We start from the raw sequence: 13,048 nt of genomic DNA, 5'->3' as shown, positions 1-13,048 counted from the left end.
CAGCTACGGGGAGAAATCGATTACTTTTGGTTACTGAGAGACAGTGCCAGCAAATGTATTAAATCAAACCACCTGGGGTTTGTAAGATAATGAAATTTAAGTTGCCAGCTTGTGATTTATTTACTTTGCATAAAACCAGATTACTTGTATATGTATTCTGTGCTTTTAAGTTCATCTTGACAAATGTCTTTAATTAGAAGGGTTGTTCACATATTTTTGGTCACGTGATATATGATCTGGCCATTTGTAATACTCTAGTGAAATGAGTCAATGCGACTGACTAAAAGACATTTAATACTCTGATCCAAGCAGAAATGTAGCATGAGGTTTAATGCTCTCTACATCAGGTCCTGGGGCTGAATTCATTTTTTTTAATTATCAAGAGAACGAGAACAAGCTTTCAACCACAGACTTTCAACCTAGCTAAAATGTCAAACTAAATGACTAAATAAATGATTAATAATATAACAGGAATTACTTGATTCTTTGTTTCATCGTTCTGCAGAGAAATTACTTGTTCAACAATAAACCTCTTGATCACAATCTAACCTCTAACTGGTGAAGTGTTTGTTTTTCCTTTTTAAACTTCTACAGTTTGTTTGATTGAAGGTCCTGTAGTGCCTTTAGTAGAGCAAAGAGCTAATAACTGCTAAGCTGCATTACACAATAGCCCCATCATCATCCATTTCTTCAAGCAAAATAATACTGCTCTTATAACACCATTACTGTAATGCAGAACTGATTATTAAAGCATATGGCGTCTAGGGCCTAGATCCTACCAAAGTATGGCCTGATCAATACTATGATTACAAATAAGAAAAGAGGTAAGGACTGAGTAATCCATTGAAGGTATAATGGGTCCAGCTGGATTCAACTGCAGAATCTTGCTTCATCTGCCATGCAAGGGCAATAAGGCGCAGATGAGTGATCAGCCGGTTTCTCTTAACATGATCATCACCTGTGCATCATTAAGTGTTATTTCACTTCAGGCGGGAGGTTTTCTGTTTGGTCATAGTTTTCTTTTGAGTGTTTGCCATTAACCTGCTGTTTCCTGATACCGTGACACCCAGGCTTGCTCCAGTCTTGTTTTCTACTGGCTGAGGTTACTGCATTTTCTGGCCTCACAATGAAACCGCCCTGGGAGAGCATTTTGCCTGTAAGGTGATTCTGGGCGTGGGCTCTGCCAGTTGATGGAGTAGGGTACCGACTCAGCACAGACTCTGGCTTTTCTTTTTTCCTTTTAGCTGAGCAAAGAGCAAATAACTGCTAAGCTTTACTACACAATAGCCCCATCATCATCCATTTCTTCAAGCAAAATAATACTGCTCTTATAACACCATTACTGTAATGCAGAACTGATTATTAAAGCATATGGAGTCTGGGGCCTAGATCCTACCAAAGTATGGCCTGATCAATACTATGATTACAAATAAGAAAAAAGGTAAGGACTCTGAGCAATCCATTGAAGTTATAATGGGTTCAGCTGGGTCCAGCTACAGAAGCTTGCTTCATCATGCAAGGCAATGAGGCGCAGATGAGTGATCAGCCGGTTTCTCTTAAAATGATCATCACCTGTGCATCATTAAGTGTTATTTCACTTCAGGTGGGAGGTGTTTTGTTTAGATTTTCTTTTGAGTGTTTGCCACTTACATTTACATTTTCGGCATTTAGCAGATGCTTTTATCCAAAGCGACTTATAGTACTGTGACAGTATACTGTCTAAGCAATTAAGGGTTATTGCTCAAGGGCCCAACAGTGGCAACCTGACAGTTGTGGGGCTTGAACCAGCAACCTTTTGATTACTAGTTCAGTACCTTAACCGCTAGGCTACAACTGCCCTACACTTCCTTTGTTTGCAACCGCTCTTTTGATACCGTGACACCCAGGCTTGCTCTAGTCTTGTTTTCTACTGGCTGAGGTTACTGCATTTTCAGGCCTCACAATGGAACCGCCCTGGGAGAGTATTTTGCCTGTAAGGTGATGCTGGGTGTGGGCTCTGCCAGTTGATGGAGTGGGGTATTGACTCAGTACAGACTCTGGCTTTCCTTTTCTCTCTTTTCCGAGAACCTTGTTGTCATATTCAGTTTTGAGTCATTAATGTTTTACTTTCTTTCCGTTGTTTTGGCGACCTTATTTATTTCGCCATGGTCTCCTTTTGTTAGTGGCTTTTTTAGCTACATTATATTGAAAATCATGTTTTAATGGACCTCACTTTGTGTGCAGGGGGATGAACCATAATGGAACAGAAAAAGGTCACTTCTCATCCCACAAATAATCCCATAAAGAACCATATTTTCACTAAAAGTAAAATAAATAAATAAATAAAATAAAATTTACTGCTTAGTGGAGACATTGAATAAACTGGTTGAAGTGCTTATTTGCAATTACTATTTAATATCCTATTCCAAACTCATTAGCATTAGTATTATGTATTATATAAATGATTAAACAAAGCAACTTTCTGTAGTGTGATAACAGAAAGACATCTTCCTTTTCTACAATACAAATCACATGTACATATGCTGCTGATCATTCAGGATAAAATCATTAAATTAAAATAAGCTTTAATATTCACATGAGATACAGCAGGTATGTTTGGCTGATGGGTATTATTCATAATATATTAAAATACCTTTATGGTCTAAACTAAAATGAGCAGTAAAATGTAAAACACCACATCAACAATTCTGGTGAAGTTGGTGCATTTAGGTCCTTCTGGCCACTGTTTGTGTGGAGTTTCACACATTATTTTCCCAGAACTCAGTTTTCCTTTAAACTGTCAAAAATACAGAAGGTGGATTTGCTACTTTAAATTGCCTCAATGTGCAAATGAGTGAACGTGTGAGATATTAGTGAGATGGATTGGCACCCTGCCAAAAGTATACTGTATGGGTGTGTTCGAAAACCTAGTGAGCTGCCTTGCTGTCTTACTGCCTACATAGGCAGCTGCTTAAGTAGAGAGGATTCTAATAAGTTATTGACTTATAAGACAAGTTATTCGAACGCGCTATTTAGACAGCGATAACATCGGGTTTTGCTTACTAATCTAACACAGCATCATGCCATTCAAACCAATGGGATGGGGTGGCACAACGCGCTAGCATGTCAAATAACATCTCCCTCCATGTACTGAAAACAGTGAAACTGTCCCTGACAAGCTCGAACTTGCAAATAAATACACTTGTACATGTTAATACAAATTAAAAATCAATGACAATTTATTAACGTTTGAAAATAAGTCCGTCCGTCCGCCATATTTTTTATTTTTCTGTGAGAAAAGTGCCACACTGAATGCTGAGGCAGCATCGGATGCTCACTTGTTCTTGAGTCAAAATAGCGTTGAAATTTTAAGATACCTTACTAGTGAGGATATTAAGGCATCTAGGATTTCTAACAGCCTCCTTCTCGGGAGCGCACACAGGATGATGTCAAATGCTGTCTATGTAGAGAGCGGACTAGGTTTTCAAACACACCCTATGAAGAGAGCGCACTAGATTTTCAAACACACCACACATCTACCAGACCATTCCAAACCTGTACAGGATGAAGCGAATTAAATTGTAAATTAAATTGATTTAATAATGGTAAGATCACAAGTGAAATTTGTTTTTGATAACCTGCATGGTTTGTTTTATAGAGATGGGTGGAAAAGTATTCAGAAAACAAGAAAAGGTAAAAAAGTTTGGATTTCTGGAGACCTCCATCATAAAAACTGACATTAGCTGGAACTGAAAATTAAATCCAGAAAATGTCAGAGAGTATATACACACACACACACAAACAAAACAAACAAACAAAACAAAAAGAAAGAATAACAAACCAGTGTGAAATGTTTAAAATGCAGGGTGGCTTTCGGGTAACAATTAAACAGCCAGACTACTCCTAACATACTACCTGTGTCACACATATTTGTGTGGCTAATAGTTTTTCATTGTAAACACATTACTTTTAACTGTAGCTTTACAACCTTGTAAGTCTGTCTGTATCACCTTAGGTTTTCCTGAAATTACATCACTGTCTGACAGAAACCAACTGATACCTCAAAGTCAAGCTATTTATTCCCAGCCTGTAGCACTTCATTGACAAAAAGATCTATAGGAGAGAGGAGGTGAACTGAAGCCCCAAGCTAATCAGTATAATTATGTAGATGGCATTTCCCTTGCAGATATTCTTTCCACAGCAGCTATTGAGACATTCCAGAGACAACTTTAATAATTAATGCCCCTTGTAGGCATCTATAATTCAAGACCCTCATCATTAAGCATCTAAGGATGCAACCAGCCAAGTGTCATTAATGAAATCTCTATAATTGAATTTACGCTAAATTATGTGGCCCACAACTACTGTCCTTTCCTCCTGGAACTGAATGTATTTTTCTTTATTTTAAAGCTAAAAGGGATGGTAGTAGGATCAGAGGCTTAATGCAGCAGCTTTTTTTTTCAACATGACGAAGCAAAAACTAAACAAAGTTAACTTTTTCTATGAACGCCATAAATTAGTGACACTTATTGGTATGTATAAAGTCCCCCTTAGAACCCTCATTAATGGACTATTTTCAGCACTGCAATATCACTAATGTGGTAGGTACAATGTACTGATCAGAAACCTTTTACATCTTTAAAATATGGAAACATATGGAAGTTCTTATTAAAGAGGCCAGCTGGACCCAATTGCAGAATTTTGCTTAATCTGCAATGCCAGTTATGGCTGGCAGAGAGGTCAAGGGTATGTTAATGACTGGCGTGTCAGTTCCTTTTAACTGACAATTCACCTGTGCCTCATTGAGCCTTCGCTCCAGGTGGGAGTGTTTTTATATCAAGGTTTCTCCCTCACAGACTTGCCAGCTCCTCTTTTTGGCAATTTGCTTGTTCTCCAAAAAAATAATACCAGGCTTACTCTGGACTAGTATTCTGCTAACATGTACTAATTTCGGAATATGTCAGATATCAGATGTAAAAAAGTGTGTTTGTAGCTGTATAATTAACTTTCACTTAAACTGTTAGTGTTAATCGGTGAAAGTTGTGACAGACTATCTTGCTAGTCACCTTGTTTTCACTATTATGGTGCCTAAATAGATGAGCTATGATGCTCTGTTTTCCCTCTTGATTAGTAACATCAACTGATTTAATGCATCCCTTTAGAAATTAGATTGCAATAGTAGACAAAACATCTGCACTAGGGATTCTGATTTGAAAAATTGTTCCTGTTGAAGGGGCATAAATTTAAGGCTAGGCTGGGATCAGAGTGGATGGGTTGTTAAGAGGTCTGGACTATAAATCATAGAGTTGAGGCTTTAAGCCCCACCACACTGTCAGGCTACCATGGTTGTGCTCTTAAGCCTGGGCTTTTATTCCCTGCCAGATTTTCGAGAGCTGTGCTGTTTGGAGCAGATAGTAAACCAACTTATACTTTCCACCCTTCACCTTCAGTTATGTTAACTCTGCTCACTAGACTGACCTTAAACAATTTTTATTTATCACTTTTACAGTGTAAGCTTGCAGTTTTTCCTCAGGCAGTGCAGGGGGTAACCCTGACCACTACAGGGATGTAAGGAAGTGCTCAGGCATCATTATTTAACCTTTGAGACCCTACAAAAATATTTTCTCTTCTTAAGCAAACACACATGCACATGATTACCTGTTTCACATTTTTTTTAAGTTTCGCTGTGAAAATAGACAGTGTGGACACTGCCAACATTATTTAGGCCACTAGAAAAACAGCACATACAACTTTCAACATCTTGTACTGTAAACCATGGTAAACCCTATTCTTTGGAATAATATTAATCGTTCAATCAGTCATTTTCTTTAGTCATTTCATGTTTTTTATGAGGTTTTAAATATGATGGTGGTAGCACCATGCTATAAGATTGCTTTTTAGAAGAAAGAACTGCCAAACTGATCGTAGTGGTTCAAAATGAAGGAAGTTAATCACCACTCATTAATCACCACTCAAACTGATTGTAGTGGTTCAAAATGAAGTAAGTTAATCACCACTCATTAATCACCACTCATACCTAGGCATAATATACACAGACCAGACATTACATTATGACCACTGACAGGTGAAGTGAATAACACTGATTATTTCTTCATCACGGCACCTGTATATATTAGGCAACAAGTGAACATTGTATCCTCAAGGTTAATGTGTTAGATGCAGGAAAAATGGGTAAGCGTAAGGATTTAAACGAGTTTGACAAGGGCCAAATTGTGATGGCATCTCCAAAAGTGCAGCTCTTGTGGGGTGGTCAGTATCTATCAAAAGTGGTCCAAGGAAGGAACAGTGGTAAACCGGCAAAAGGGTCATGGGCGGCCAAGGCTCATTGATGCATGTGGGGAGCAATGGCTGGCTCGTGTGGTCCGATCCAAGAGACGAGCTACTGTAGCTAAAATTGCTGAAGAAGTTAATGCTGGTTCCATGCCTCAATGGGTCAGGGCTGTTTTGGCAGCAAAAGGGAGACCGACACAATATTAGGAAGGTGGTCATAATGTTATGCCGGATCGGTGTAGAATAGGCAATCAACCAGTTGGCATGTTTTTATGAGATGGCAGGAAACATATCAGGAGAAACCCAGGAAAGCATATTTTCAACTTCAGATAACCAGCAACTGTAAAGAAGAGTCAACCAGGAACCCTGGAGCTGTATGACACCAACATGACTGCAGTGCCACTGTGTCACCAATTACTTTGACAAATTTCTTTCAAATAAACTGTTTCTTACACAGAACCATTCTGATCATTTAGAATACAATTTATTTAGCAGTGCTTTTAGCACCACTTTATTAAAACGTTTATTAAGGAAGCCTAAGCTGCCTGTGATCCCAGGCATAAAGGCTCTTTTCTAATAGCCATATTATACAGTCAAAATTTCAAGACTCTTTTACAGTTATAAGTCAAATATTTAAATTCAAAATGAAGTGGACATGCACAATGCCCTATGCCATTGAGAGCTAAAATGGGGACAGCATGAGTGCGGATACACCAGTGCTGAATGTGATAAATGCCATTGTCAGGGTGCACTGCGCTGCTACATCTTCAAAGGTCAAATCTGAGTGGTGAACCTATTATAAAAGGTCCTTGTGCTTGCTTTGAGAGACTTATGTAAAATCTTGAGAGGATAATATAGTACTTCTTAGAATAATTAGACAGATTGAAAGCTTTATTGATTAAAGATTTTTTTGATGTAAATCTTACTGAAAAGTCGATTAGCTAACAAATATCAAGTGTTTGTAATTTCAAAGTGTTTTGCAGTGAAATTGGAATCTAGAAAGCATCTAGGAAGCTCGTTATGCTATGGACTGGCCAGGCACTCACAAAAGACATAACTGGCTGTATCTTTGAGAGACAATAGTTAATAGGTTCCTCATTGCTGATGCAATAGCGACCTTTGCTAGCTGGTTGAGGTGCCTGAATGAGAGATGGTTGATATCATGGATGGTAGTGCATGACTATCTCTATGAGAAAATTCAAGCCACAGTATGCTTCAATGTGTATGTTTTTAAACTTTCAAAACATTATTTTTAAAGAAATAAAAACTACAACTAACGGTTTGTTTATCTAAAACTAAAAACCTAGCAATGCTATCCATTTTTAACACAGTTAACACAAGTAAAATATAGTGCTATACTGAAATAACTTTTTACGTTCAGTCAGGGACTGTGTGTTGCTTCATCATTACATTAACATTCATTTTATGGCTTTACAGCTGGAAGTAAGGCATATTTGTTGACTAAATGCCTCTGTGCACGTCAAAAATGATCAGTTACAGAAATGGTCTAGTTAAGCTATGTAGTCTGCCTTTATTAGCCACTATCGTAAACATTAGATAAAGGTTTTCTATAGTACAGTCTTCTAACACACAAGGGTTGCAGGTCACTTATGATATAGACAGAATTTTATTTATATCATGGTAATATACCCTTTTCACAGAATTAAAATCATTTTGAATAAATGTTACTTATAGTATCTTATAGCAGGGTTTTTCAACCTGTACCTGTCCAGGGGGGCGTGACATGAGATTCTAAAACTAAAGCAATTCATTTTTCACCCACAGGAGACACATTTGATTTGTCTCGCTGACCATTAATGTTATCCAGTTCAGAACCGTTGGTTAGCAAAACTTAAAAATAGGGCTAACAGTAAAGATAAATCAGTGACAAAGACATACACACACACCCATGTCCTATAACAGCAGTCGTTGCTTTTAAGACAGGTGTAGTGGGAGATGCTCTGTTTACAATATCGCTTTAAGTGAGTCAGGAGTCGATTCATATGAAGCGAAGCTTGTGCACATTCAGAGTTTCCCTCCTCAGTCAGCCCTCCATTTTTACTGTTATTAATGAATGCTGCAGTTTAAAAAAAACACCAGCTACTACATAACACCTTGTGTGACTCGCTCTCCTTACAGGCTGGAGGCTTAATTAAACTGACTATTACCACAGAGCGGTAGCCAAGTCAGAATCGTTCTGTCCATGGAGATAAAAGTTAGCTCACCTGAGTTTTCTGTCAGTCAAAGCAGAGTATCCTGAACTAGCAAACTTAGCAATTGATGTACTTTGCCTCTGCTTGGTTCTGTGAAGTAACATTTTCCGCTCTCATCTACATCAAAAGCAAGAACCACTTACAATATGAAGTAAATATTTTAATCAGCAAAATTGCATTGTATGTGTGATGTGCACAACGTTAATTATAATATTTTAGCTTGTCAAGAGCTTTCGCAATGGTCTGTGGGGCGGGGGGGGGGGGGGGTGCGAGTGCCTGACCGGGGGGCGTGGCATTAAGAGATGTTTTTACTTCTAAAACTAAAGCAATTCATTTTTCACCCACGGGAGATATATTTCATTACTCTAACTGACCACGCTCACACGCACGTTTAATGTTATTCAGTTTAGTTTCAAAAAAACCTTCAAAATAGGGCTAACAGTGAAGATAAACCGGTGACAAAAGCAACGACTGCTGTTATAGGACGTGTGTGTGTCTTTAAGAGAGATGCCCTGTTCACAGTATCGATATAAGTGATTCAGGAGTCGATTAATTTTAAGCGCAGCGTAAGTTTCTTTTCTCAGACATCTCTCCGTGTTTACTGTTATAATGAATGTTGTGGTTGTAAATACACACCAACTACTACAGAACATTTTGTGTTACTCGCTTACCTTAAAAAGCTCAGGCTTAATTATACTGAGTATTACCACAGAGCGGTAACCGACTCAGACTCGTTCTGCATATGGAGCTAAACGTTTTCTGTCAGGCAGAGCAGATGATCCCGAACTAACCAACTTAGTAATTGATGCACTTTTGTCTATGCTTGACTCTGTGAAGTAACATTTTCTGCTCTCATCTACATCAAAAAGCAAGAACCGCTTACGATTTACCAAAGTGAACCACGAATTTATATAATGTGCTGATAGAATCGGCTTTGATGGGATCGGGCTGTATTATTTTGTTGTAATATCTTAAATCAGCAAAATTGCATCGTATATATGATGCGCACAATGTTAATTACGTCATTTTAGCTTGTCAGAAGCCTTCTCAATGATTTCTGTGTGGTCGTTGATGAAGGGGAGGGGGGCGTGGCACTAGTTGGAGGGGGAAGGGGGGTGCAAGTTCGCGGTTGGCACACGAAGGGGAGCGCATCTCCAAAATGGTTGAAAACCCCTGCTTTAGAGAACATACTTTGTACGATGCAACCTACAAGCCACTAGTCTCACTCGTCCTTTAAGTGAATCAGGAGTCGATTCGTATGACGCGAATCTTGGGCACTTTCAGAGTTTCTCTCCTCAGTCAGCCCTCCATTTTTACTGTTATTAATGAATGCTGCGGTTTTAAATTAACACCAGCTACTACATAACACCTTGTGTGACTCGCTGACTCTTTACCCAGAACTCAAGGAAGACAAGCATTACAGCTCTTCTCTGTATAAGCATCCGAGTGGTGGAACAAACTCTCCCCATCTTTAAAAGACAATTAAAGACCCACCTCTTTATCAAGCTCTTAAGCTGACAACTAACATGCACTTACTAATCTTCTATAGCATAATTAAAAATAAAAAACTACTATCTATTCCTTTGTTCTAACAGGGTTTCAGCAGATTTGTATGGAAATGTTTACTGTGTAAATTGTTCACTTTTGTAAATCGCTCTGCTAAATGCCGTAAATGTAAATATATGATCATGTTATAACAATGATAGTTTCTCTTCCTAGTTAATTAAAGTTTTACTTTCCTTTACAGAAACATAAAACATGTTTAGAAACTTCTATTTTAGCCGCTCAGGTGGCACAGCGGTAAATGTACGCTAGCACACCAGAGTTGGGGTTTCGAATACATCGTATCGAATCTCAGCTCTGCCTTTCGACTGGGCTGGGCGGCTGTATGAACAACGATTGGCTGTTGTTAATAGGGGTGAAAAGTCGGATCATAGGTCCTCATAACTGGTGCAACTGCGGCCCCTAAAATATAAAATTAAATAAATAGAAACTTCTATTTTACAATTCTATTTTTTCTGCTGTCCTGCAGAATCAGATATATATGCAATAAAACTGGTTTATGAAATTGAATTGTGATTAGCATGTATAACTGCCATTATCAGATTAGTGTTGTGGTCCAACACAAGATCAGTCTGTTCTGTTACTTGACATTCCAGTCTCTCTCTCTCTCTCTCAGACATTTGTTCCACTGTGAAGAAACAATTCATCAGTGTCAGACTATCAAGATAAACAACAGAAATTGAGCAGCACTCAGACATGTTGGGAAAAAAGATTTGTTTCAAATAAATTAATTTACAGTCTGCTGTGGGTCTGCATGCCCTGAAAATCTTTAACACTCTAGTCATCTGTAATGGGGGAAACGAGCAGACACGCCTCAACACGAGAGTGTGCACATACCTGAGGAGGAGAAAATAGAACCCCTGAGCAGAAACTCTGTCCAGGTTAGAATAATACTGTGGCTAAAGAGACCCAAACGGAATAGAGGAGAATAGAAAAGAACACGGCCAATTAAATACAAAGTAACAACAGAAAAAGGATCCGCAACCCACTACGAAGACTGGAAATAGAGCAGAGATAGTGCAGAAATAAGAACTGTTTCAATGTGACCAGTTCTCTCTCAGCTGTCCCTGACAAACCAAGTCTTCGGAAAGAAGGACAATAGGAGAACTCTCTGCGCCTCTTGGTTCCGGCCCTGAACGGGTGACCACCCTAACCACTCTACTTGTGCTTCCTCCACACCTATGGTGGATTTACGGGCATGCCTCACCTCAGGAAAATGGGACATAATGCAGCTACTGGGGCATTCCACTTTCCCAGAACAAGCCTGGCACATGGCCCAAAGCCACGAAAAACAGAGGTGTGTTCACAGAAACAACAGAATGCTAATCATTGTTATTCAGCGGAAAACCGAAGTGATCTGACATCACAGCTTCTAGAGAAAAGTTGTGCCAGCTAATGCTCTGAGGACAGAAGAAACAGCAATATTTATAGAGAAACTTTCATCCGGAGCACATCAGCGCCCACGAGTCACAGGTGACTGCTATTAGGAAAATAGAAAAACACAACTGTTTCTCCATGCCCCCCTCTGCCAGTCAAAATAGGCCATGCAACAAAGCACGCCTCTTAATGTGGATGAGCGGCAGACAGCCACCTCGTTACAGTCAATTATGCAAAAGGACTGAACCAGCCATGTCTGGAGCAAATCCTGCCTTTTACTAAATAATAATATTACTTTCTTAAGAGTGCATGAATATTTGATTAAAGGAAACATTTTTGCAGATATACACCGATCAGGCATAACATTATGACCACCTCCTTGTTTCTACACTCACTGTCCATTTTATCAGCTCCACTTACCATATAGGAGCACTTTGTAGTTCTACAATTACTGACTGTAGTCCATCTATTTCTCTACATACTTTGTTAGCCCCCTTTCATGCTGTTCTTCAATGGTCAGGACCCCCAAAGGACCACTACAGAGTAGCTATTATTTGGGTGGTGGAGCATTCTCAGCACTGCAGTGACACTGACATGGTGGTGGTGTGTTAGTGTGTGTTGTGCTGGTATGAGTGGATTAGACACAGCAATGCTGATGGAGTTTTTAAACACCTGACTGTCACTGCTGGACTGAGCATAGTTTACCAACCAAAAATATCCAGGCAACAGCACCCTGTGGGCAGCGTCCTGTGACCACTGATCTAGAAGATGACCAACTCAAACAGCAGCAATAGATGAGTGATCGTCTCTGATTTTACATCTACAAGGTGGACCAACTAGATAGGAGTGTCTAATAGAGTGGACAGTGAGTGGACACTGTATTAAAAAACTCCAGCAGCGCAGCTGTGTCTGATCCACTCATACCAGCACAACACACACTAACACACCACCACCATGTCAGTGTCACTGCAGTGCTGAGAATGACCCACCACCCAAATAATACCTGCTCTGTAGTCCTGACCATTGAAAAACAGGGTGAAAGCAGGCTAAAAAGTATGTAAAGAAACAGATGGACAACAGTCAGTAATTGCAGAACTACAAAGTGCTTCTATATAGTAAGTGGAGCTGATAAAATGGACAGTGTGAGCAGAAACAAGGAGGTGGTTTAAATGTTATGGCTGATCGGTGTAAATATAGACATCTAAGGTGTTCCAGTTCCAGTTTTATAATTTATGCAAAAACAAATTAATACTAGATTTTAATGTATTGACAATTATTATTGTTATTAGTAGTAGTATCCACCAGCTTTTTTTTAAGTCTTCATTTAAATATTAAAATGTCTTAAGCATGACACCATCTGCAACCTGCTATCTCCTCATTAAGAATTCCTCTTGAGGTCAGAGCACAGAGACGAAAAGTTCAAAGCAACCACCCTCGTTCTTACTGCGAGCTGCTGTTATTTAATATGTCGTTGATTAAAAGTGTCAGTAACTACAGGATGATAGATATTTCAGTAGGGTTGTGAAAATTAGGTCGATGACATTTAAAAAGTATAGAGGATGAATTACTTAATACATTAATAAAAGAAAGTTAAGATACTCATTTATTTTGTATAAAGTAGCCAA

This window comes from Trichomycterus rosablanca, chromosome 6 (genome assembly GCF_030014385.1).
Source record: "Trichomycterus rosablanca isolate fTriRos1 chromosome 6, fTriRos1.hap1, whole genome shotgun sequence".
In the NCBI taxonomy this organism is placed as follows: Eukaryota; Metazoa; Chordata; class Actinopteri; order Siluriformes; family Trichomycteridae; genus Trichomycterus; species Trichomycterus rosablanca.
This window is presented reverse-complemented; position numbering follows the sequence as displayed.